The sequence below is a fragment of the Ovis canadensis genome, chromosome 16, assembly GCF_042477335.2.
Source record: "Ovis canadensis isolate MfBH-ARS-UI-01 breed Bighorn chromosome 16, ARS-UI_OviCan_v2, whole genome shotgun sequence".
In the NCBI taxonomy this organism is placed as follows: domain Eukaryota; kingdom Metazoa; phylum Chordata; class Mammalia; order Artiodactyla; family Bovidae; genus Ovis; species Ovis canadensis.
Genome location: NC_091260.1, coordinates 60,970,657 through 60,994,446, shown reverse-complemented (window position 1 = coordinate 60,994,446; position 23,790 = coordinate 60,970,657).

The following is a 23,790-nucleotide window of genomic DNA, read 5'->3' as shown; positions in this document are numbered from 1 at the left end:
TTAGTACCATTTGAACCACCAGGGAAGTCCATAAATAACAGTGGATAGAGGTAAAATAAAATATTTAATTGTTTCCAGTTTAATTACATTTCCCTCCACTGCTATTACAAATAAGTTTCTAGATTAGAAGAATAGAAAGCAGTCTATCAAATACTTTATCATAAACAGCATTTATAATAATAAGAATTTTGGGGAAACTATGCTTAAGAAAAGGAATTGAGGTCACCCAGGAAATATTCACATTGTCAGAGTTCATGGGTGAAGCAAGTAAGGTTTAATAAATGTAAAGTATATTATGCCTCAGCTGGTGTTCATACTAAGCCTAAAAACCACTTTTAATATATTTCCAGAAGGAAAGATGATGATATCTTTGTAGTGGTTTTTAGCATGGAAAACTTATCAGTTGTATTCACTTACTAAGCAATACTTAGTCCGTTAGTCTTTTAACAAAGAATATTTGATCAATATTAGCAAAATCACTTAAATCACGTTATAATTATCTGTTATATTTTCTCATGAATTAATACATTTATTAAGTATATGAATATAACAATACCATTAATATCAATATATGACTGCTTGTGTTTTAATTATTCTGTTATGATTTTACTTTTGAATATCTTAAATAGAGTGAAGGGTTCTTTTGAGGGGGTTTTAGCAGAAAAACATTTACACTTATAATTTGATAGATTCCAACAATTGATATCCAAAGTACAATGCAGCATTATCTGACAATAGAGAAAAAATGTTTGTATATATATATATATATATAACATATTTGTACATATATATTAGTATTCAAGCATTCATATATGCACATGCATGCTCAGTTGTGTCTGATTCTTTGGAAACCCCTAAAAACTGTAGCCTGCCATGCTCCTCTGCCCATGGGATTCTCCAGGCAAGAATACTGGAGTGGATTGCCATTTCCTACTCCAGTGTATCCTCCAGGCATCTTCCCAACCCAGGGATCAAACCTGTAGTCACTTATGTCTCCTGCATTGGCAGGTGGATTCTTTAACACTGAGCCATGTAGAAAGTCCTAGTACACAAGCAAATTTAACTAAATTAAACCTCTTGAGGAAGACTTTGTGGAGGGAAACAATGATAGGTGCAAAACATGGTGGTATCAACTAGGAAACTAAACCCAGAAGTTTGAAAAGAAAACTTGAAAAAACTGAAAGAAAAAACACTGAAGAGAGAGAGAGAAAAAAGAAAACAACCCAAAGTGTTGTTAAATTACCATGGAGGAGAGATGTGACAAAATAAATAAGATTAAAAAAAAAAAAACTTCTAGAAATTTTTTAGTAAAAATTGAAATTATTATTGGATAAAAACTGAAAATAAATTATTGGCATCAAAAAATGATAGTGTGTACAGTGCCAAGGGCTTACCTGGTGGCTCAGATGCTAAAGAATCTGCCTGAAGTGCAGGAGACTTGGATTTGATCCCTGGGTCAGGAAGATGCCCTGAAGAAGGAAATGGCTACCTACTCCACTATTATTGCCTAAAGAATTTCTTGGATAGAGGAGCCTAATGGGCTACATAGGATAACAAAGAGTCAGACATGGCTGAATGACTAACACTTTCACTTTTTGGCAGTTAGATTAGCAGAGTCAAGTCCAGAAGACTTAAGTAAAAAACTTACTCTTTCTTACCTCTTTCAAACAAAAATGTAAAAATTAAGAAAAGGAGAAGTAAAACAAGGATAAAGAGTAAAGATGAGGAGTAAGAGGAAAAGGAAAAGAAATCAGCTTTCAAAAACATACAGCTTGTCAGTGAAGAGTAGGAGTAAAAGGAAAGGTCAGTTACTGTTTTCAATAGAGCATTTCCTAAGATTTGAAGTTCAGTTCAGTTCAGTCGCTCAGTCATGTCTGACTCTTTGTTACCCCATGGACTGCAGCCCACCATGCTTCCCTGTCCTTCACTATCTCGCTGAGTTTACTCAAACTCTTGTCCACTGAGTCAGTGCTATCATCCAATCATCTCATCTTGTCATCCCCTTCTCCCACCTTCAATCTTTGCCAGCATCAGGTTCTTTTCCAGTGAGTCAGTTCTTCACATCAGGTGGCCACAGTATTGGAACTTCAGCTTCAGCATCAGTCCTTTCAATGAATATTGAGGACTGATCTCCTTTAGTATGGACTGGTTGGATCTCCTTGCAGTCCAAGGGACTCTCAAGAGTCTTCTTTAACACCACAGTTCAAAGGCATCAATTCTTTGGTGCTCAGCTTTCTTTATAGTCCAACTCTCACATCCATACATGACTACTTGAAAAACTAAAGCTTTGAAGTTAACAACTGCTAATAATTATTATTGGTTTATATACAGTTTGTTTTCTTACATTATAAAATGGATTATTTTATCTCTAACCATACCTTGAAAGTTTGACTCCCAGTTCTGCCAAGTGATCAACACTAGAAAATATATAAGTGCATGTAATTATATGATCTAGAAAATATGTTACACACATTATATTTCTGATCTGTCACTTTATTACTATAATAATATAATATTTAAATATACAAGTATTTCAGTCTACATTAGGTAAATATGAATAAGTACAGAATGGTTATCCTTTTTTTTAATATGGAAATAGACACTCATGACTTTCTATTATTATTAAACGTGCCAGTATTCAATAATGAGTCTAAGAGTAAAAGTTCTCATTTTCTCAAGCCCAGTTATATTTTTAGAATTTAGAATGAGCAGTAACAAATTTGAAATCTGCTTTCATAAAGCCCTGGACTAGAGTCACTGCTGAAATGAAGTGAAACATGAAAGAGAACAACATATAAAGATTTTCAGGATACAATTTTCTCTATTGTTCAGTTCAGTCACACAGTTGTGTCCGACTCTGCAACCTCATGAATTGCAGCACACCAAGCCTCCCTGTCCATCACCAACACTCGGAGTTCACTCAAACTCACATGCATTGAATCGGTGATGCCATCCAGCCATCTCATCCTCTGTCGTCCCCTTCTCCTCCTGCCCCCAATCCCTCCCAGCATCAGGGTCTTTTCCAATGAGTCAACTCTTCACACGAGGTGGCCAAAGTACTGGAGTTTCACCTTTAGCATTATTCCTTCCAAAGAACACCCAGGGCTGATCTCCTTCAGAATGGATTGGTTGGATCTCCTTGCAGTCCAAGGGACTCTCAAGAGTCTTCTCCAACACTACAGTTCAAAAGCATCAATTCTTTGGCGCTCAGCTGTCTTCACAGTCCAACTCTCACATCCATATATGACTGCTAGAAAAACTATAGCCTTGACTAGATGGACCTTTGTTGGCAAAGTAATGTCTCTGCTTTTGAATATGCTATCTAGGTTGGTCATAACTTTTCTTCCAAGGAGTAAGGTCTTTTAATTTCATGGCTGCAATCACCATCTGCAGTGATTTTGGAGCCCCCAAAATCAAGTCTGACACTGTTTCCACTGTTTCCCCATCAAATTCCCATGAAGTGATGGGACCAGATGCCATGATCTTGTAAACTAATTATATTTTAAAGATTAATATTGATAATTCCAACAATTTAATATACTCAGAGAGATATCTCCTGACAATTATTCATGGTAAATAAAATAGATGGGGAAAAATGGTGTGAATTTCAAAGAAAATTAAAAATTATATACATGAATATAAAATACATATATATATTTATTTGTACTATGTATACAAGGGCTTCCCTGCTAGCTCAGCTGATAAAGAATCTGCAATGCAGGAGATCCCAGTTTGATTCCTGGGTTGGAAAGATCCGCTGGAGAAGGAGTAGGCTACCCACTCCTGTATTCTTGGGTTTTCCTAGTGGCTGAGCTGGTAAAGAATCTGCCTGCAATGGGGGAGACATGCATTCAATCTCTTGGTTGGAAAGATCCCCTGGAGAAAGGAACAGCTATCCACTCCAGTATTCTGGCCTGGAGAATTTAATGGACTGTATAGTCCATGGAGTCACGAAGAGTCAAATGTGACTGAGCAACTTTCACTTTGGACTTTCTTGGCAGCTCAGATGGTAAAGTTTGCCTGCAGTATGGGATACCCAGGTTCCATCCCTGGGTCCAAAACTTCCCCTAGAGCAAAAAGTGGCAGTTCACTTCAGTATTTTTGCCTGGAAAATCCCATGGATGGAGGAGTCTGGCAGGGTACAGTCCATGGGGTCATGAAGAGTTGGGCATGAATGAGTGACTTCACTTTCTTTTTTTTTTTTGTTTATGTATACAATATTACAATACTTACAGGACTGTTCTGTTTAAAGTTTATCCAATTGTCTTTTAAATTAAGGTATAACTGTCCTACAATATTATATTAGTTTCAAATGTACAATGTAGTAATTCCACATTTATATGCATTGCAAGATAATTAGCACAATGTTTAGTTACCATCTCTACCATGTAAAGTTAGTACAATATTATTTATTGTATTCTACATGTTGTAAATTACAACCCCATGATTTATTTATAACTGGAAGATCGCAACTGAATCTCTTGATCCTCTTCACCCATTTTGCACACGTCCCAACTGTGCTCCCTTCTGGTCCCACAAGTTCAGTCTCTATATCTTTGAGTGTGGTTTTGTTTTGTTTTCATTTTTATATAAGTGAAGTCATAGGCTATTTGTCTTTCTCCATCTAATTTATTTTACTTTGCATAATAATCTTAAGGTCCATAAATATTAGTAAAATTTCATTCTTCTAATGGCTGTTATATTTCATTATGTATGTAAATATGTATGTGTGTGTGTGTATATGTGTGTATATGTGTGGGCCACATCTTATTTATCTGTTGATGGAAGCTTAGCCTGCTTTCATGTCTTGGCTATTATAAATAATGCTGCTATGAACATTGGGGTTCATTGAACACTAAAATGTGTTTGTTCATTTTCTTAATAAATAACTAGAATTGGAAATGCTGAATTATATGATAACTCCATTTTTAATATTTAGAGGAACATCCATAATATTTTCTATAATGACTGTACAAATTTGCATTCCTATCAACAGTGCATGAGGATTCCCATTTTAGACCTTCTTGCCAACACTTATTGTTTCTTATCTTTTTGATGATAGCCATTTTGACAGGTGTCATGATATGCATTTCTTTGAATGTTGAGTTTTAAGCCAATTTTTTCACTCTTTTCTTTAACTTTCATCAAGAGGCTTTTTAGTTCCTCTTTTCATTCTGCCATAAGGATAGTGTGATTAGCATATCTGAGATATTGATATCTCTCCCAGTAGTCTTGATTCCAACATTAGTATATACAAACTAAATTAATTCTAATGCAACTTCCATTCAGGATAGAGGACAATTTAGTACAGCTGTGTCTCTAGGAATTATTTTCCTTCAGTGACTACCAATGCAATGATAATTCCAAAATTTATACTCCCAGCCAACAAAATTGTATAATCTCAAGAACTTCATGTCGGGGTGTATTGGACATTTTCAAGTAGGCTACAGGCATCTTACGTTTTACATTTTCCTAGTCCAAATCCATCTTTAATGTCTAATTTATATCCTGGTGGATGACACTTAAGATACACCCAGCTAAACAAATAAGAAAGCAAGAAGACATCTTACATTCTCTCCTTTATATATTTTTTTCAAGTTCATTATAATCAAGTTGATAATTGTCTCTTAATTTTTTATGGTCTTTGCCTAAAGACCCTGATGCTGGGAGAGACTGAAGGCAGGAGGAGAAGGGGACAACAGAGGATGAGATGGTTGGATGGCATCACCGACTCAATGGAGATGAGTTTGAGTAAACTCCGGGAGTCGGTGATGGACAGGGAAGCCTGCTGTGCTGCAGTCCAGGGGTTGCAAAGAGAGATTAAGAAAAAATAAAGCTTATTCTAGTCAGCATCAAAGACTTATTATGAGAGTCAGAAACTGTTTGGAGAAAAAGCTGAAAGCTACCTGGACATCACGAAGTGGTAATTTGAGAGTATATATTTAAATGAAACAAAACCCTGAAATGTTACTTGAGATTTTTTTTTTTTTTGAGGAATTGTAGTTAATGAGTATTAGCCAATAGATCAGTTCAGTTCAGTCACTCAGTCTTGTCCAACTCTTTTACGATCCCACGGAGTACAGGATGACAGGCTTCCCTGTCCATCACCAACACCCGGAGTTTACTCAAACTCATGTCCATTGAGTTGGTGATGCCATCCAACCATCTCATCCTCTGTCGTCCCTTTCTCCTCCTGCCTTCAGTCTTTCCCAGCATCAGGGGCTTTTCAAATGAGTCAGTTCTTCTCATCAGGTGGACAAAGTATTGGAGTTTCAGCTTCAACATCAGTCCTTCCAATGAATATTCAGGACATCATAAAGAGGTAATTTGAGAGTATATAATTAAATGAAGCAAAATCCTGAAATGTTACTTGAGATTTTTTTTTGAAGACATTGTAGTTAATGAGTATTAGGCAATAGATAAGCTACCTTCACCTAACACAAATATACAGAAGTAAAAGTCTTGAGGAAACTGAATCTGAGTGGTATTAAGAAAATCCAGTATTCACTGATATGTGGAAACAAATTCAAACCTAGTGCTCTGTAATACTGAAGTCTATCTTGCTTATAATGAGTTATTTTTATCTTTAGTAATATTTTGTATGGGGCACCAGTTGAAATCTAGAGGAGGTTGGGGCTTATTATTGAAGCCCAGAAATCTAGGTAACTCTCTATCAAAATAACTAATGATCGATTCCAGTGAGAAAACCCACATTTAGTGTCTGTTCCTGAGTGTGTGTACTTACACATTGACACTCAACAACTAATCTGTTACCATTCAATATACTGAAAGTCTGACAAGTAAGACATTAAGCCAAGATTACCTCAGAAGGTGCATAGTACTAAGAAAATTCAGAGATGATCTTGAAAAGTTTTAGAAAATAATGTCTATGATCTTGGCTCCAAATTTAATTCTGCCTCTAACTAATTATTTCTCTGAATAAGTCTCCAATATTCTAGGACACAGTTACCACATTTTCTAAGTGAAAAAGTAAGTCTAGGTAACTTTTAGGATACTCTCATTAATATAAATCTGTGATGATATAAAATATAGAAAAAATAAATATTTAATTTGAAAATGAAATGACTGGTTCAATTAAGTCTAAAATGAATGTTAAAATATGGAAAAATTTAGAGTATAGTTTGGTAGATGTTTAATACTTGGATAACAGATTTTTCATGAACTATGTAGTTAAAAAAGAGGTTTCCCTGGTGGCTCAGATGGTAAAGAAGCTGCCTTCAATGCAGGAAACCTGTGCATGATCCCTGGGTCAGGAAGATCCTTTGGAGATGGGAAAGGTTACCCACTCTGGTGTTCTTGCCTGGAGAATCCCATGGACAGAGGAGCCTGGTGGGCTACTGTCCATGGGATTACAGAGAGTACCACATGATGAAGCAACTCATAAACACACATGATTAAAGAAATTTAACAGATTAGAAAACCATTGTATGGATAATTACATATATAAAAATATATTGACATAGGTTGTAGCCTAAAAAAAATTAGCTAAATGATATCTGACATAATTTAGTTAGAAAGAATAAAATATCTCTGTGACAAAAATAGAATGATGAGTGACAAGGCAAATTTGGGGGAGTAAGTAAGGTAGATAAAAGGAAGACACATTCACTGATGCCCTGCTGCAGCTATTCTTTCCTAAACCCACTGCTGATCATTTGAATAAATCACTAAGCTTTTGTACTTAACTTCAAAACTCATTGCAAAGTCTTTTGGAGCCTTACCAGTAGGTCAGTATTTACATATTAAAAACAAAACAAAACACATTGTCTGTCCTTTGTCCAGTATAATCTTATGGAAAACTCTCAGCAAATTTGTCAAATTGATAAGGTATTTTTGATGTTCTTTTTCCTTCTTTGTGTTCATGTCTCATTGTCCATTAATCTTATTTCTTTAACATTCAAGAAAGCTTCCTATTTCAGGACCTATTCAACCTACCTGGGTTTGAGGTGTAAAAAGAAAGTGTTATTAAGAATTACCTTTCTATTTTCAACATAATTCATCAAAGTTCTAATTTTGGATTTTTTTTTTTAATCATTTAACTATCATTTACAGGAAAAGGATCATTTAGTCTATGGGTGAGAATGTGCTAAATAGGTTCTGTCATATCAAACTCTTTGTGACCTTAAAGACTGTAGCCCTCCAGTTTCCTCTGTCCCTGGGATTCTCCAGGCAAGAATCCTGGAGTGGGTTGCCATTCCCTCTTCCAAAAGATCTTTCAAACCCAGGGATCAAACCCATGTCTCTTACATCTCCTGCATTGGCAGGTGGGTTCTTTACGGCTACCTGGGAAGTCCCCATTTATTCTATTCTCTAGCTAAATTTAAGGTATACATTTTAATCTTAAATCCATCCTTGTTTACTTGTCTTTTATTACAAAACTATTTTAATGATTCTATGTCAATGACACACTAAAACAAAAAATACTAAAATTTTTGAAGAAATATTTGTAGCAAGAGTGCATTTCAGCCTCTCTTGAGCTATGTGGTTAATTACCTACTCTTAATTTAAAAGGAAATGTGATTTTAAAATTGACAATGAGTATCTGGATTTTTGTCAATATTGAAATGAGAACTTTGTAAGATCCCTAGGAGAAGTTTTATGCACCTGTCATGGAGAAGTCATATTTGGTATTCATTAAATGTGTTTTACTTTCTTATAGCTTCTTCAGAAAGTATAAGTTTTGTCTGTTTTTTTTTTCTCTTTCAAAAACCTCAAGATCACCTTGAAAATGATTGCTCCATTTGAACCATTTGAGAAAGAACAGCAGAGCAATTTTCCCAAGGACTAAACAGTTTCAAATGGGCTGAGATACTGATTCCAGACAGCCAAATGACCATTAAAACAGAGACGGGCGGTTGTGGAATATGAAACTAATTTGAGAAATGTGTATTTTGACATTTTTTATGATACAAGAGTCATACACCCTCTAACATTTCCTTCTTGATACCTGGAAAAGTTATTTTTGCCATAGAGGTCAAAGGACAGTTAAAGAGGGAATCACATTTATATAGATTTTCAAGTGACTAAGATAAAAACCAGGAATACCAAAATGGTTTAGGTGGAGGAAATGATAAATGCAGGAAACCACTTAGCATTCGATCCTGGCCTCTCTGATCCTCTCAGAGACATCAGGAGGTGACACAAAACCAAATAACACCCAAAGCAGGAAAGAATTAGGAAATGTTTACAAGCTACACTGCAACTAAAATCAAGTTGAAATCCTTATCTTAGATAAAGGATATTACTTAGCTACATAAATTTTGATCACAGCAGTTAGGCTGATTATAGTTCCTGAATATAACTCACAGAAGAAAAGTGATACACCTGTTTCCAAAATTTACAAAATTAAATATTTAATTTAATTTGATATAGCACTCTGAGAAGAGACTATATAATTTTCACTCTATAATAGAGAGATATTCTATTTCAAGAAGATTTTAAATCATGTACTTTAACTTTGTTCTATCATTGATCAAACCCTTATCAGAAAATGGGGTTCTCATGAAGTCTTTTTACAAGCCAATGTTAAACATAGTTTCTAAATTCAATCTGCCAGATATCAGCCATTTTTGTCTGTCCTTACAGGCCAGCAGCAGTATAGCTCAAAACAAAAGTAGAGACCAAAACATACAAATCAAGCGAAATATTCCTGCTCTTGAGTTTTTATTACTTGATTAAATATTTCATTTTAGTGAAATAGTTGCTATATTTAGCAATTATAGTATAGCCTATATATTCTATATAATTATAGCCTGTATACTTTATACCTAGATGAGAAAATTCATTTGTAAGGTAAGCTTTGTGACATAAAATGAGGATTGATCTCAATTATTGGTATTTTCCCCCTTTAAAAATTAAAATTAAATTGTAATTAATTGTGTCTACAAACTTCTTGCCAATTATAATATTGTCAGTATATACTTTCAAGAATGTCACCTTATTATTTTTTTTGGTTATCATTTGCAAAGCCTGCAATGCCTTTGCTTAGAGGTTATGCAAATTTTTGTTAGATATAAACCATCTCATTTCTGATTTCAGGAAGTCAACATAACCCATCTGCTGCTTTCACTTCCCAGCTGTATGCAGCAATGCCAAATTGCTCTAAGTTGAGCTTTATACTGTCTTTGTAGGCTATCTTTTACCCACTGTGCTTACATTTTCCTTGTGTAATTTCACCATAGACACAGGTGCAGATGGTATGTAAGAAGTGCAATGCTTATGGGAACATGTAATGTTAGGCTTGCAAGGCTCTTGACAGAACTTTGAGTTATAGTCCTAAGGAGTGAATTAATTTGGTGTAAGGATGGGCACTAATGCATCAAAATGGATACAGCCTTCAAAGTGAGTCATAATTTTACATCCAATCTCTATACCTATGTTCACATCAAAAGATCATTTACTTACATTGTTTCATTTTCAGCATTCCCAAATAAAGGTATTGTAACTTTTCACTAATTCCTCAAGGATATTGCTTTAAAACAAAGTAGATAGACAGATAGATACTAGATAGATGGATAGACAGAGATAGATATGGTATTTGTATATTGAGCTGCATTTGCAGTGAGTTATAGAATTAAAAAGTAGTTTTCTGTAAAAAATTTAGACTACTAAATAGGCTTCCATTTGGTTAGTGACATTTAAAACAAGAATTGAGCAGTCAGCTAAGTTGTTATCAACAAGACCATTATAATATGCTCTGATTCCTCTAAAATGATCAAAAATCAAAATATGCTGTAAGTTTATAACCTAATAATTATCACTGAAAAGCTGCCTAGCCACCATCATTCTGCTGATCTAGCTCTTTATATTAATGTCATTAAAATTGCTTTGGTCACTAAAGTACAATTTACACATGCTAGCAGTTTTGACTGTACATGATATTCAGGACAGCCAGTTTGATACTCATTCTTCTTTTCATGTTAAAATATTTTGTCATCTTTCTCTCTAAGAAAAGCAATATTAAGATTAAACAATATTAATTTAATACTTTAGTAGAGGTGTAGGAATTGGTAATCATTCAAACTTTTGAATTCTTGCCCATTTTAATATAGTTCACTATAGTGACTCTTGATAATCAAAAATGTGGAATAAATATACCTCAAATAATTTTTATAAATTAGCTACATTTAATTATTATTGAAACTACAGAATTTATACATTTGTGATAGAGAAATAGTGAAACAGAAAAATAGTGATTGAATAGTGCACAAAATGAAGAAAAAGAAGTGTTCTATTACAAGTGTCAATATATTTTAATGGTCTGGTTGAACTTCTGGATTTGTGTTGAAAAGACACTTTTGACAAAGTTGTAGTTTTTAATCCTGAGTTGACATGATATGCTCATGATAGTGTAATGTCAGGGAAGGTGCCTCATATCTACATCTTGGTGCTTCAAGAAGAAAAAAAAAAAGGCAAAACAGACAATGAAAACAAAAAAACACAAGTTTATACACATTTCAAATATTTATCAGAATTTTGACTTGTCACTTTACAACAATTTTTCAAAAGCCTTAGATATGCATTTATTAATTTATTATTTTTTTTTCATGATGTTGGATTCTGTTGCCTGGGTACCACCAGAAAAAAAGCTGGGGCAATAAGGAAGAAATACACCCTTTTCCCTTTTCTCTTGTCAGTCACGTCAAAGATTCAATTTTTGCTCCCCCTTTTGCTTTCTTTCTTTTTTTTTTTTCAGATTTTACTTTATTTTTTTTACTTTACAATATTGTATTGGTTTTGCCATACATCAACATGAATCCGCCATGGGTGTACACATGTTCCCAACCCTGAACACCCCTTACACCTCCCTCCCCATACCATCTCTCTGGGTCATCCCAGATATGCATTTAAAATAAATGTTAGTGACTCTTCCATGGTGATCTGGTGGTTAAGATTCTGAGTTTATAATGCAGGGGATGTGAGGCCAGCCCCTGGTCAGGGAGCTTAGAACCCATATGCTTCATGGTTTGTCCAAAAAATAAATAAAATAAATTTAAAAGTTAGTATGATTATGTCTAAGTAAATGTCATGGCTATTGTAAATAGTACTGCAATGAACATTGGGGTGAATGTACCTCTGAATTATGGTTTTCTCTGGATATATGCCTGGAGTTGGATTGCTAAATCATATGTTAGCTCTATTTATTTTTCTAAGGAACCTCTGTACTGTTTTCCAAAGTGGCCGTGCCAATTTACATTACCACCAGGGGTATAAAGGATTCCCTTTTCTCCACATCCTCTCCAGAATTTAACCTTCACAGATTGTTTAATGATGGACATTCTGAGTGGTGGGAACTGATACCTCACTGTAGTATTGATTTATATTTCTCTAATAGTTAGTGTGCTGAAGAATTGATGCTTTTGAACTGTGGTGTTAGAGAAGACTCTTGAGGGTCACTTGGACTGCAAGGAGATCCAATGAGTCCATTCTGAAAGAGATCAGCCCTGGGATTTATTTGGAGGGAATGATGCTAAAGCTGAAACTCCAGTACTTTGGCGACCTCATGCAAAGAGTTGACTCATTGGAAAAGACTCTGATGCTGGGAGGGATTTGGGAGCAGGAGGAGAAGGGGATGGCAGAAGATGAGATGGCTGGATGGCATCACTGACTGGATGGACGTGAATCTGAGTGAACTCCAGAAGTTGGTGATGGGCAGGGAGGCCTGGCGTGCTGCGATTCATGGGATCACAGAGTCAGAAACGACTGAGCGACTGAACTGAACTGAATAGTTAGTGATCAGAAATAGAGTTACAGATGTAGAAAACAAACATGGTTATTAAGGGGTAAGTAAATTATTTTCTTTTCAGTCAGACTCTTTGAAAAACCATGAATTTCAGCAAGACAGGCACCTCTGTCCTTCACTATCTCCCAGAGTTTGCTCAAATTCATGTCCATTGAGTCACTGATGTTATCTAAAAATCTCATCCTCTATTGTCCCCTTCTCCTTTTGCCTTCAGTCTCTCCCAGCATTAGTATCTTTTTCAATGACTTAGCTTTTCACATGAAGAGGTCAAAGTGCTGGAGCTCCAGCATTCAGCATCAGTCCTTCCAATGAACATTCCGTGTTGATTTCCTTTAGGATTAGTTTGACCTCCCTGTAGCTCAAGGAATTCTCAAGAGTCTACTCCAGCATCACAGTTTGAAGCCATCCGTTCTTCAGTACTCAGCATTCTCTATGATCCAACTCTTACATCCATATATGACTATTGGAAAAAATCATAGTTTTGACTATATGGACCATTGTCAGAGAAGTGATGTCTCTGCTTTTCATATGCTGTCTAGGTTGTCATAGCTTTCCTTCCAAGAATTAAGTAGCTCTTAATTTCTTTGCTGCAGACACTGTCCACAGTGATTTAAGAGCCCAAGGGGGGAAAAACAATCTGTCACTATTTCCATTTCTTCTTCTCATTCTATTTGCCATGAAGAGATGGGACCAGATGCCATAGTCTTCATTTTTTTTTAATTTTTACTTTATTTTACTTTACAATACTGTATTGGTTTGCCATACATTGACATGAATCCACCAAGGGTGTATACAAGCTCTCAATCCTGAATCCCCCTCCCACCTCCCACCTATTTTTTGAATGCTGAGTTTTTAACCAGCTTTTTCATTCTCTTCTTTTCATCTTTATCAAGTGGCTTTGTACTTCCCCTTCACTTTCTGCCATTAGCGTGGTATCATTTGCATATCTGAGGCTGTTGATATTTTTCCTGGCAATGTTGATTCCAGCTTGTGATTTATCCAGCCCAATATTTCCTTTGAGGTACACTGCGTGTAAGTTAAATAAGCACATTGATTGTATACAGCCTTGCTGTATTCACTACTTTACCAATTTTAAGCCAGTCCATTATTGATGCTTTCCATTGTTTCCTCATCTATTTGCCATGAAGTGATGAGAAACGCTGGGCTGGAAGAAGCACAAGCTGGAATCAAGATTGCTGGGAGAAATATCAATAACTTTGATATGAGATGACACCACTCTTATGGCAGAAAGTGAAGAGGAACTAAAAAGCCTTTTGATGAAAGTGAAAGTGGAGAGTGAAAAAGTTGGCTTAAAGCTCAACATTCAGAAAACTAAGATCATGGCATCTGGTCCTATCACTTCATAGAAAATAAATGGGGAAACAGTGGAAACAGTGTCAGACTATTTTCTGGGGCTCCAAAATCACTGCAGATGATGACTGAAGCCATGAAATTAAAAGACGCTTACTCCTTGGAAGAAAGATTGTGACCAACCTAGATAGCATGTTGAAAAGCAGAGACATTACTTTGCCAAGAAAGGTCCGTCTAGTCAAGGCTATGGTTTTTCCTGTGGTCATGTATGGATGTGAGAGTTGGACTGTGAAGAAGGCTGAGTGCTGAAGAATTGATGCTTTTGAACTGTGGTGTTGGAGAAGACTGTTGCAAGTCCCTTGGACTGCAAGGAGATCCAACCAGTCCATTCTGAAGGAGATCAGGCCTGGGATTTCTTTGGAAGGAATGATGCTAAAGCTGAAGCTCCAGTACTTTGGCCACCTCATGCGAAGAGTTGACTCATTGGAAAAGACTGTGATGCTGGGAGGGACTGGCGGCAGGAGGAGAAAGGCATGGCAGAGGATGAGGTGGCTGGATGGCATCACTGACTCAATGGATGTGAGTCTGAGTGAGTTCCAGGAGTTGGTGATGGATAGGGAGGCCTGGCGTGCTGCAATTTATGGGGTCACAAAGAGTCAGACACAACTTAGCGACTGAATTGAACTGATGGGATCGGATGCTATGATCTTTTTTTTTTTTTGAATGCTGAGTTTTAAACTAGCTTTTTCCACTCTTTTTTTTCACCTTCTGCTTCTTGACTGTGTGCATCCCAGCAAACCATGGACAATCCTTAAAGAGATGGGAATACCAGATCACCTTCCCCATCTGCTAAGAAACCGCATGCAGGTCAAGAAGCAATGGTTAGTACTGGGTATGGAGTAATCAGTTCAGTTCAGTTACTCAGTCATGTCCTACTCTGGTGAGAGGACGATGTGACTGGATTGCACCACCTATTCAATGGACATGAGTTTTAGCAAGCTCCAGGAGATGGTCAAGGGTGGGGTAGCCTGGTGTGCTGCAGTCCAATGGGTTTAAAAGAGTCAGACACGACTGAACAACAACTACAGAGTCAAAGGCTCTGTAGAGTCATAGTCATTGTCAATGAAGCGGAAAATGAAGTCTCTCTGTCTTGTCTGACTCTTTGCGATCCCATGGACTGTAGCGTACCAGGCTCCTCGGTCCATGGGATTTTGCAGGCAAGAGAACTGGAGTGGGTTGCCATTTCCTTCTCCAGAGGATCTTCCTGACCCAGGGATCAAAATTGAGTCTCCTGCATTATAGGCAGACACTTTGCCATCTGAGCCATGGTGGCTCAGACCAGTGAATCAGAAGCAGTTGCTTTTTTGGAATTCCCTTGCTTTCTCTATGATCCAACAAATGTTGGCAATTTGATCTCTGGTTCCTCTGCCTTTTCTAAACCCAGCTTGTACACTGGAAGTTCTCAGATCATTTATTGCTAAAGCCTAGCTAGAAGGATTTTGAACAAACTTTGCTAGCATGTGAAATGAGCACAATTGTACAGTAGTTTGAATATTTGAACATTCTTTGCCATTGTGTTTCTTAGAGATACCGCATAAGGAAATGGAGGAGAAAATTGGAAGTTTGACATGTATACATTAGTTATATAAATGATAACAAATAAGAATCTACTATATAGCACAGGGAACTCAACTTAATACTCTGTAGTGACCTATATTGGAAATTAATCTAAAAAATATTTGAGATATGTATATTTGATATACTTTGCAGTACACCTGAAACTAACACAATATTGTAAATCAACACTCCAATAAAATTTTAAAAATATGTTAGGGGAAAAGGACAGCTCATAGCTTGTAAGAGTTCAACAACAATGACAAACTGCCCCTCTCTTTATAATCTTCCACCAGTCAAATCAAGACACAATGGAGTCATCAAAGTTATTGATTCAATTTTCTGCCATCATAAAATTATTCCAAAGAGGCTCTTAACTCTAGAAATAAACTTTAGAGCCAATGGATACAAACTGACATGTGATAATGAAAACATGATACTCAAAACTGATTATTTTACTTTGCAAAATGTCACATTGTTACAGAAGCATTTTCTTTCAAAGAATCAGGAATTAATATAAGTTCAACCAATTGAAAACTATTCTTTTATACTTGGATGATACTGTGTTTTTCAATTCTGACATTAACTAAATTAAAAGATATATAAATACATACACTTAAAAAAATCAAATTATCACTCAAAGAAGTCAAAACAATTTCCGACCATCAAACATAGGTAACCTTTCTTTAATGCTCTTATATATACAATGAAATACTCTTACTGGATTTATAGTTAAAAACTGATACTTTGAACCTGAGGCTCTAATCATAAAATAGGGCAAAATTTTTTGAACTTATGAGTCCTTTTGCATTATCATGGAAAAACATAGGTGTATATTTCATACCTTTAATAGATGAGTCATTATTTCCATTATCATTTATTGAGAGTCTATTAAGAAGGTGATACTTGCCTTCAAAGCAGTTCTTGATTTACTGACACATAGTCCCTAATTTGTGTTTTTCTGTAGTACATAGTTAGTCTATGTAAGTTTTGTTGTTTCACTTGACACATTCAGTTGCTTACAGAAGATTTTGAAATGCAATGATCTGCCGCATAGTGGACCAACACCAGCATTCCATATGTTTGTATGGGAAGTAATTATATCTTCATTTTCCTTAAATTATTTTCCATTTTTCATTTTAGATTTGTTAGACATCTATTGCCTTAGGTAAAAATTCATGCTTTTTATTTTGTAAATGTAAAAAAAAGACATCATATTGTCTAGTGTACTTTAGTGTTAAAGAGAAGTATCACTACTAGTTGATATTTTCAGTATAATTTTGAAATTATGGAATTACAGTCATATTATTTCTAGCTTTCTGCTTTCATCTAGTTATCATAACATCTTCTAAAGCAGAGATATTAATTAATGACTTTTCCTGATCAAATTTGCTTTCCCTTAACTCCATTTTCTATATCTGTCAGTTGTATTAGTATTTTGAAATAAAATTGTTCCATGGTAACCACTTTATTATCAAACTTCAAGGAGAGAAAAAGGTAAATTGTGCCTTTATAAGTCAAGAAACACCTGGAGTAACAGGCAAATTTGGCCTTGGAGTACAGAATGAAGCAGGGCAAAGGCTAATAGAGTTCTGCCAAGAGAACGCACTGGTCATAGCAAACACCCTTTTCTAACAACACAAGAGAGGCTCTACACATGGACATCACCAGATGTTTGACACCAAAATCAGACTGATTATATTATTTGAAGCCAAAGATGGAGAAGCTGTATATAGTCAGCAAAAACAAGACCATGAACATAGTGTGGCTCAGATCATGTACTCCTTATTACCAAATTCACACTGAAATTGAAGAAAGTGGAGAAAACCACTGGACTATTAAGGTATGACCTATTTCAAATCCCTTATGACTACACAGTATAAGTGGGAAATAGATTTAAGGGACTAGATATGATAGACAGAATGCCTGATGAACTATGGATGGAGGTTTGTGACACTTTACAGGAGACAGGAATCAAGATCAACCCCAAGAAAAAGACATGCAAAAAGAGAAAAATGGCTGTCTGAGGAGGCCTTACAAATAGCTGTGAAAAGAAGGTAAGTGAAAAGCAAAGAGTAAAAGGAAAGATATAAGCATCTGAATGCAGAGTTCCAAAGAATAGCAAGGAGAGATAAGAAAGCCTACCTCAGTGATCAGTGCAAAGAAATAGAGGAAAGCAACAGAATGGGAAAGACTACAGATTTCGTCAAGAAAATTAGAGATACCAAGGGAACATTTCATGCAAAGATGGGCACAATATAGGGCAGAAATGATAGGGACCTAATAGAAGCAGAAGATATTTAGAAGAGGTAGCAAGAATACACAGAAAAACTGTACGAAAAAGATCTTTATGACCCAGATAATCACGATGGTGTGATCACTCACCTAGAGCCAGATATCCTGAAGTGTGAAGTCAAGTAGGCCTTAAGAAGCATCACTACGAACAAAGCTAGTGGAAGTGATGGAATACTACTTGAGCTATTTCAAATCCTGAAAGATGATGCTGTGAAAGTGCTGCACGCAATATGACAGCAAATTTGGAAAACTCAGCAATGGCTACAGGACTGGAAAATGTCAGTTTTCATTTTATTCCCAAAGAAAGGCAATGCCAAAGAATGCTCAACATACTGCACAATTGCGCTCATCTCACACACTAGTAAAGTAATGCTCAGAATTCTGCAAGACAGGCTTCAGCAGTATGTGAACCGTGAACTTCCAGATGTTCAAGCTGGTTTTAGAAAAGGCAGAAGAACCATAGATCAAATTGCCAACATCCGCTGGATCATCAAAAAAGCAAGAGAGTTCCAGAAAAATATCTATTTCTGCTTTATTGACTATGTCAAAGCTTTTGAGTGTGTGGATCACAAAATCCTGTGGAAAATTCTGAAAGAGATGGGAATATCAGACCACCTGACCTGCCTCTTGAGAAACCTATATGGAGGTCAGGAAGCAACACAACTGGGCATGGAACAACAGACTGGTTCCAAATAGGAAGAGGAGTACCTCAAAGCTATATATTGTCACCTTGCTTATTTAACTTATATGCAGAACACATCATGAGAAACGCTGGGCTGGAAGAAGCACAAGCTGAAATCAAGATTGCTGGGAGAAATATCAATAACCTCAGATATGCAGATGACACCACCCTTATGGCAGAAAGTGAAGAAGAATTAAAAAGCCTCTTGATGAAAGTGAAAGAGGAGAGTGAAAAAGTTGGCTTAAAGCTCAACATTCAGAAAACTAAGATCATGGCATGTGGTCCCATCACTTCATGGGGAATAGATGAGGAAACAGTGGAAACAGTGTCAGAGTTTATTTTTTTTTGAGCTCCAAAAGCACTGCAGATGGTGATTGCAGCCATGAAATCACAAGATGCTTACTCCTTGGAAGGAAAGTTTAGACCAAACTCGACAGCATATCAAAAATCAGAGACATTACTTTGCCAACAAAGGTCGGTCTAGTCAAGCTATGATTTTTCCAGTGGTCATGTATGGATTTGAAAGTTGGACTATAAAGAAAGCTGAGTGCTAAAGAATTCATGCTTTTGAAATGTGGTGTTGGAGAAGACTCTTGGGATTCCTTTGGACTGCAAGGAGATGCAATCAGTCCATTCTAAAGACATCAGTCCTGGGTGTTCATTGGAAGGACTGATGCTAAAGTTGAAAGTCCAATAGTTTGGCCACCTGATGTGAAGGGCTGACTCATTTGAAAAGACCCTGATGCTGGGAGGAAAAGAAGAGGACGACAGAGGATGAGATGGTTTGATGGCATTACCGACTCAACGGACACGGGTTTGGGTGAACTCCAGGAGTTGGTGATGAACAGGGAGGCTTGGAGTGGTGCAGTTCATGTGGTCACAAAGTGTCAGATACGACTGACTGACTGAACTGAACTGAACTGAACATTTGTGCAAATGTCTAGAAGAGATCTCATGGCATAATTTCGTTAAATCTTTAGGAAATTGAAATATGAAATAATAGATGAATTACCTTAAATAATGTAGAATGAGTGTTATTTTTTGGAACAATAATTAAAGTAATTTATTATGCTTCTATTATTTGCTTCTAATTCTGCCCCCAAAACCTAAAGGGAAGACTTATATAGGAATATCCAGATAATTGAATTCCTAGTCTTATATGGAGTGCTACACAAAAGTCATAGATTTAGAAATTTGTCAGTTATGCTATGAGAACTTCTGTTTAAGAAAGTGTGATTATCAAAATGTTAATTTTTTTCCATTAATGAATATAAAAAAAGATAGTAAAAAAATCACAGAAAGCTATTTGAGGAAATACATGGGATAAGAGTATAACAGACAATTTGTATCAGCAATTTTAATTTGCAGAAAATGTGTAGAAACTGGAGTACTTATGTTTATGGCAATTTGGTAATCTGAGCAATATGAGTAAACATCACAGTATGGTGGTTTAGTCACTAAGTCATGTGCAACTCTTGCGACCCCATGGGACTCTAGCCTGCCAGACTTCTCTGACCATGGGATTCTCCAGGCAAGAATACTGGAGTGGGTTGCCATTTCCTTCTCCAGGGCATCTTCCCGACCCAGGGATGAAACCCAGGTCTCCTGCATTGCAGGCAGATTCTTTACTAGCTGAGCTACAAACCATAAATGCTGGAAAAATAATATGAAAATGTTTTCCCAACACATTTAATAGTATGAAAAGAAGTGAGGGAAATGGATGAGCATGATAAAGCTTTAATTTAGAGAAGAAAGTAAACACTGAAGTTAATATCTGCCTTAGGACATTTGATAATCACCAGAAATTATATCTTGGGTTTTTATTTATCTGTATATATAGGGTATACCAAACAGATCCAAGAGTTTACACATGGTAAAATGTCAAATTACAGACTCTTCAGGAAAATTTGAATTCTTGAAAGAGATTCCATATATAAAAACTGGGCATTCTCTACTACACATAATCAGTCTCTCATTTCAGTCACTCAGTCGTGTCCAACTCTGTGCAACCCTATGAACCGCAGCATGCCAGGCCTCCCTGTCCATCACCAACTCCTGGAGTTCACCCAAACCCATGTCCATCGAGTCAGTAATGCCATCAAATCAACTCATCCTCTGTTGTCCCCTTCTCCTCCTGCCCTCAATCCCTCTCAGCATCAGTGTCTTTTCAAATGAGACATCTCTTCACATCAGGTGGCCAAAATATTGGAGTATTGGTTCCAACATCAGTTCTTCCAATGAACACTCAGGACTGATCTCCTTTAGGATGGACTGGGTGGATCTCCTTGCAGTCCAAGGGACTCCCAAGAGTCTTCTCCAACACCACAGTTCAAAAGCATCAATTCTTCAATGCTCAGCTTCCTTTATAGTCCACCTCTCACATCCATACATGACTACTGGGAAAACCATAGGCTTGACTAGACGGACTTTTGTTGACAAAGTAATGTCTCTTTTATTTATTTTTTTATTTTATGTTATTACTTTTTTCTTTTTTGTCTTTGCTTTTTAATACACTGTCTAGGTTAATCAAAACTTTCCTTCCAAGGAGAAAGCATCTTTTAATTTCATGGCTGCAGTCACCATCTGCAGTGATTTTGGAGCCCAAAAAATAAAGACTGACACTGTTTCAAGTTTGCCCGTCTATTTGCCATGAAGTGATGTGACCGGATCCCATGATCTTAGTTTTCTGAATGTTGAGATTTAAGACAACGTTTTCACTCTCCTCTTTCACTTTCATCAAGAGGCTGTTAAGTCTTTCTTCACTTTCTGCCATCAGGGTGGTGTCATCTGCATATCTGAGGTTATTGACATTTCTCCCAGCAATCTTGATTCCAGCTTGTGCTTTATCCAACCCAATGTTTCTCATGATGTAATGTGCATATACATTAAATAAGCAGGGTGACAATATACAGCCATTTTCATTCTCTTTGGAAAGATAGTAAATGTTTCCAGAAAATACAAAAACAGAGATCAGGATCTGAATTCATTGTGTTATCAGTTCAGTTCAGTTCAGTCCCTCACTCGTGTTCAACTCTTTGTGACCCCATGATTCACAGCATTCTAGGCCTCCCAGTTCATCACTAACTCCTGTAGTTCACTCAAACTCATGTCCATCGAGTCCGTGATGCCATCCAGCCATCTCATCCTCTGCCGTCCCCTTCTCCTCCTGCCCCCAATCCCTCCCAGCATCAGAGTCTTTTCCAATGAGTCAACTCTTCCCATGAGGTGGCCAAAGTACTGGCGTTTCAGCTTTAGCATCATTCCTTCCAAAGAACACGCAGGGCTGATCTCCTTTAGAATGGACTGCCTGGATCTCCTTGCAGTCCAAGGGACTCGCAAGAGTCTTCTCCAACACCACAGTTCAAAAGCATTAACCCTTCAGCACTCAGCTTTCTTATTACAGTCCAACTCTCACATCCATACATAACCACTGGAAAAACCATAGCCTTGACTAGACGGACCTTTGTTCGCAAAGTAATGTCTCTGCTTTTGAATATGCTATCTAGGTTGGTCATAACTTCCTTCCAAGGAGTAGGTGAAGGTGAAGGTGAAGTCGCTCAGTCGTGTCCGACTCTTTGCGACCCCATGGACTGTAGCCTACCAGGCTCCTCTGTCCATGGGATTCTCCAGGCAAGAATACTGGAGTAGGTTGCCATTTCCTTCTCCAGGGGATCTTCCTGACCCAGGGATCGAACCCAGGTTTCCCGCATTGGAGGCAGACGCTTTAATCTCTGAGCTACCAGGGAAGCCCCTTCCAAGGAGTTAGTGTCTTTTAATTTCATGGCTGTAGTCACCATCTGAAGTGATTTTGGAGCCCCCCAAAATGAAGTCTGACACTGTTTCTATTGTTTCCCCCTCTATTTCACATGAAGTGATGGGACCAAATGCCATGATCTTAGTTTTCTGAATGTTGAGCTTTAAGCCAACTTTTTCACTCTCCTCTTTCACTTTCATCAAGAGGCTTTTTAGTTCCTCTTCACTTTCTGCCATAAGGGTGGTGTCATCTGCATATCTGAGGTTATTGATATTTCTCCTGGCAACCTTGTTTCCAGCTTGTGCTTCTTCCAGCCCAGCGTTTCCCATGATTTACTCTGCATATAAGCTAAATACACATGGTGACAATATACAGCCTTGACATACTCCTTTTCTTATTTGGAATCAGTCTGTTGTTCCATGTCCAGTTCTAACTGTTGCTTCCTGACCTGCATATAGGTTTCAAAAGAGGCAGGTCTGGTGGTCTGGTATTCCCATCTCTTTCAGAATTTTCCACAGGTTTTTGTGATCCACACAGTCAAAGGCTTTGGCATAGTCAATAAAGCAGAAATAGATGTTTTTCTGGAACTCTCTTGCTTTTTTGATGATCCAGCGGATGTTGGCGATTTGATCTATGGTTCTTCTGCCTTTTCTAAAACCAGCTTGAATATCTGGAAGTTCAAGGTTCACATATTGCTGAAGCCTGGCTTGAAGAATTTTGAGCATTGCTTTACTAGCATGTGAGATGAGTGCAATTGTGAGGTAATTTGTACTAGTCCCTAAAACTATAATCCAATCAGATGACTTAAAGTGTTCCTGAGATAATTATACCAAGAAGGTTACAGGATGACATTACTAAAGAAAAATATTTTGAGTTAAGTCTTCAAAAATTAGCACAAATAAACGAACATTGAGTCACAATGAAACAACTAATAACCACATAAAGAAACAAACCACTGTGGACAGGAATCAGATGAAAAAATAGAAACAGAAATATATTGTATTTGTTTAAAAATGAATTTGACATTATAGTAGATGAACTTGAATGGTCTGATATGTTAAAATAGAAAAAAAATTTCCAACAAGTGGCTGGAAACAGAAAGCTAAATTATGTTACAATATTTACATGTCATTTGGAAAAACTATCATCAGATTTAGAGATCTCTTTGAAGTTGTATCTTTTTAAATATAGCAAAATTATTATTTACATTATATTTTATAAAATTAACATATCTATGGAAATTACTAAGAAAGTTTGAAAGAGTATATAACTACTCAAGAAAAATTAATCAGATTTAGAAAACAAAATAAATGAAAATTGAACAATAAGGAGACAGACACACACACATTTAGGCACAACTAATGGAGTGTG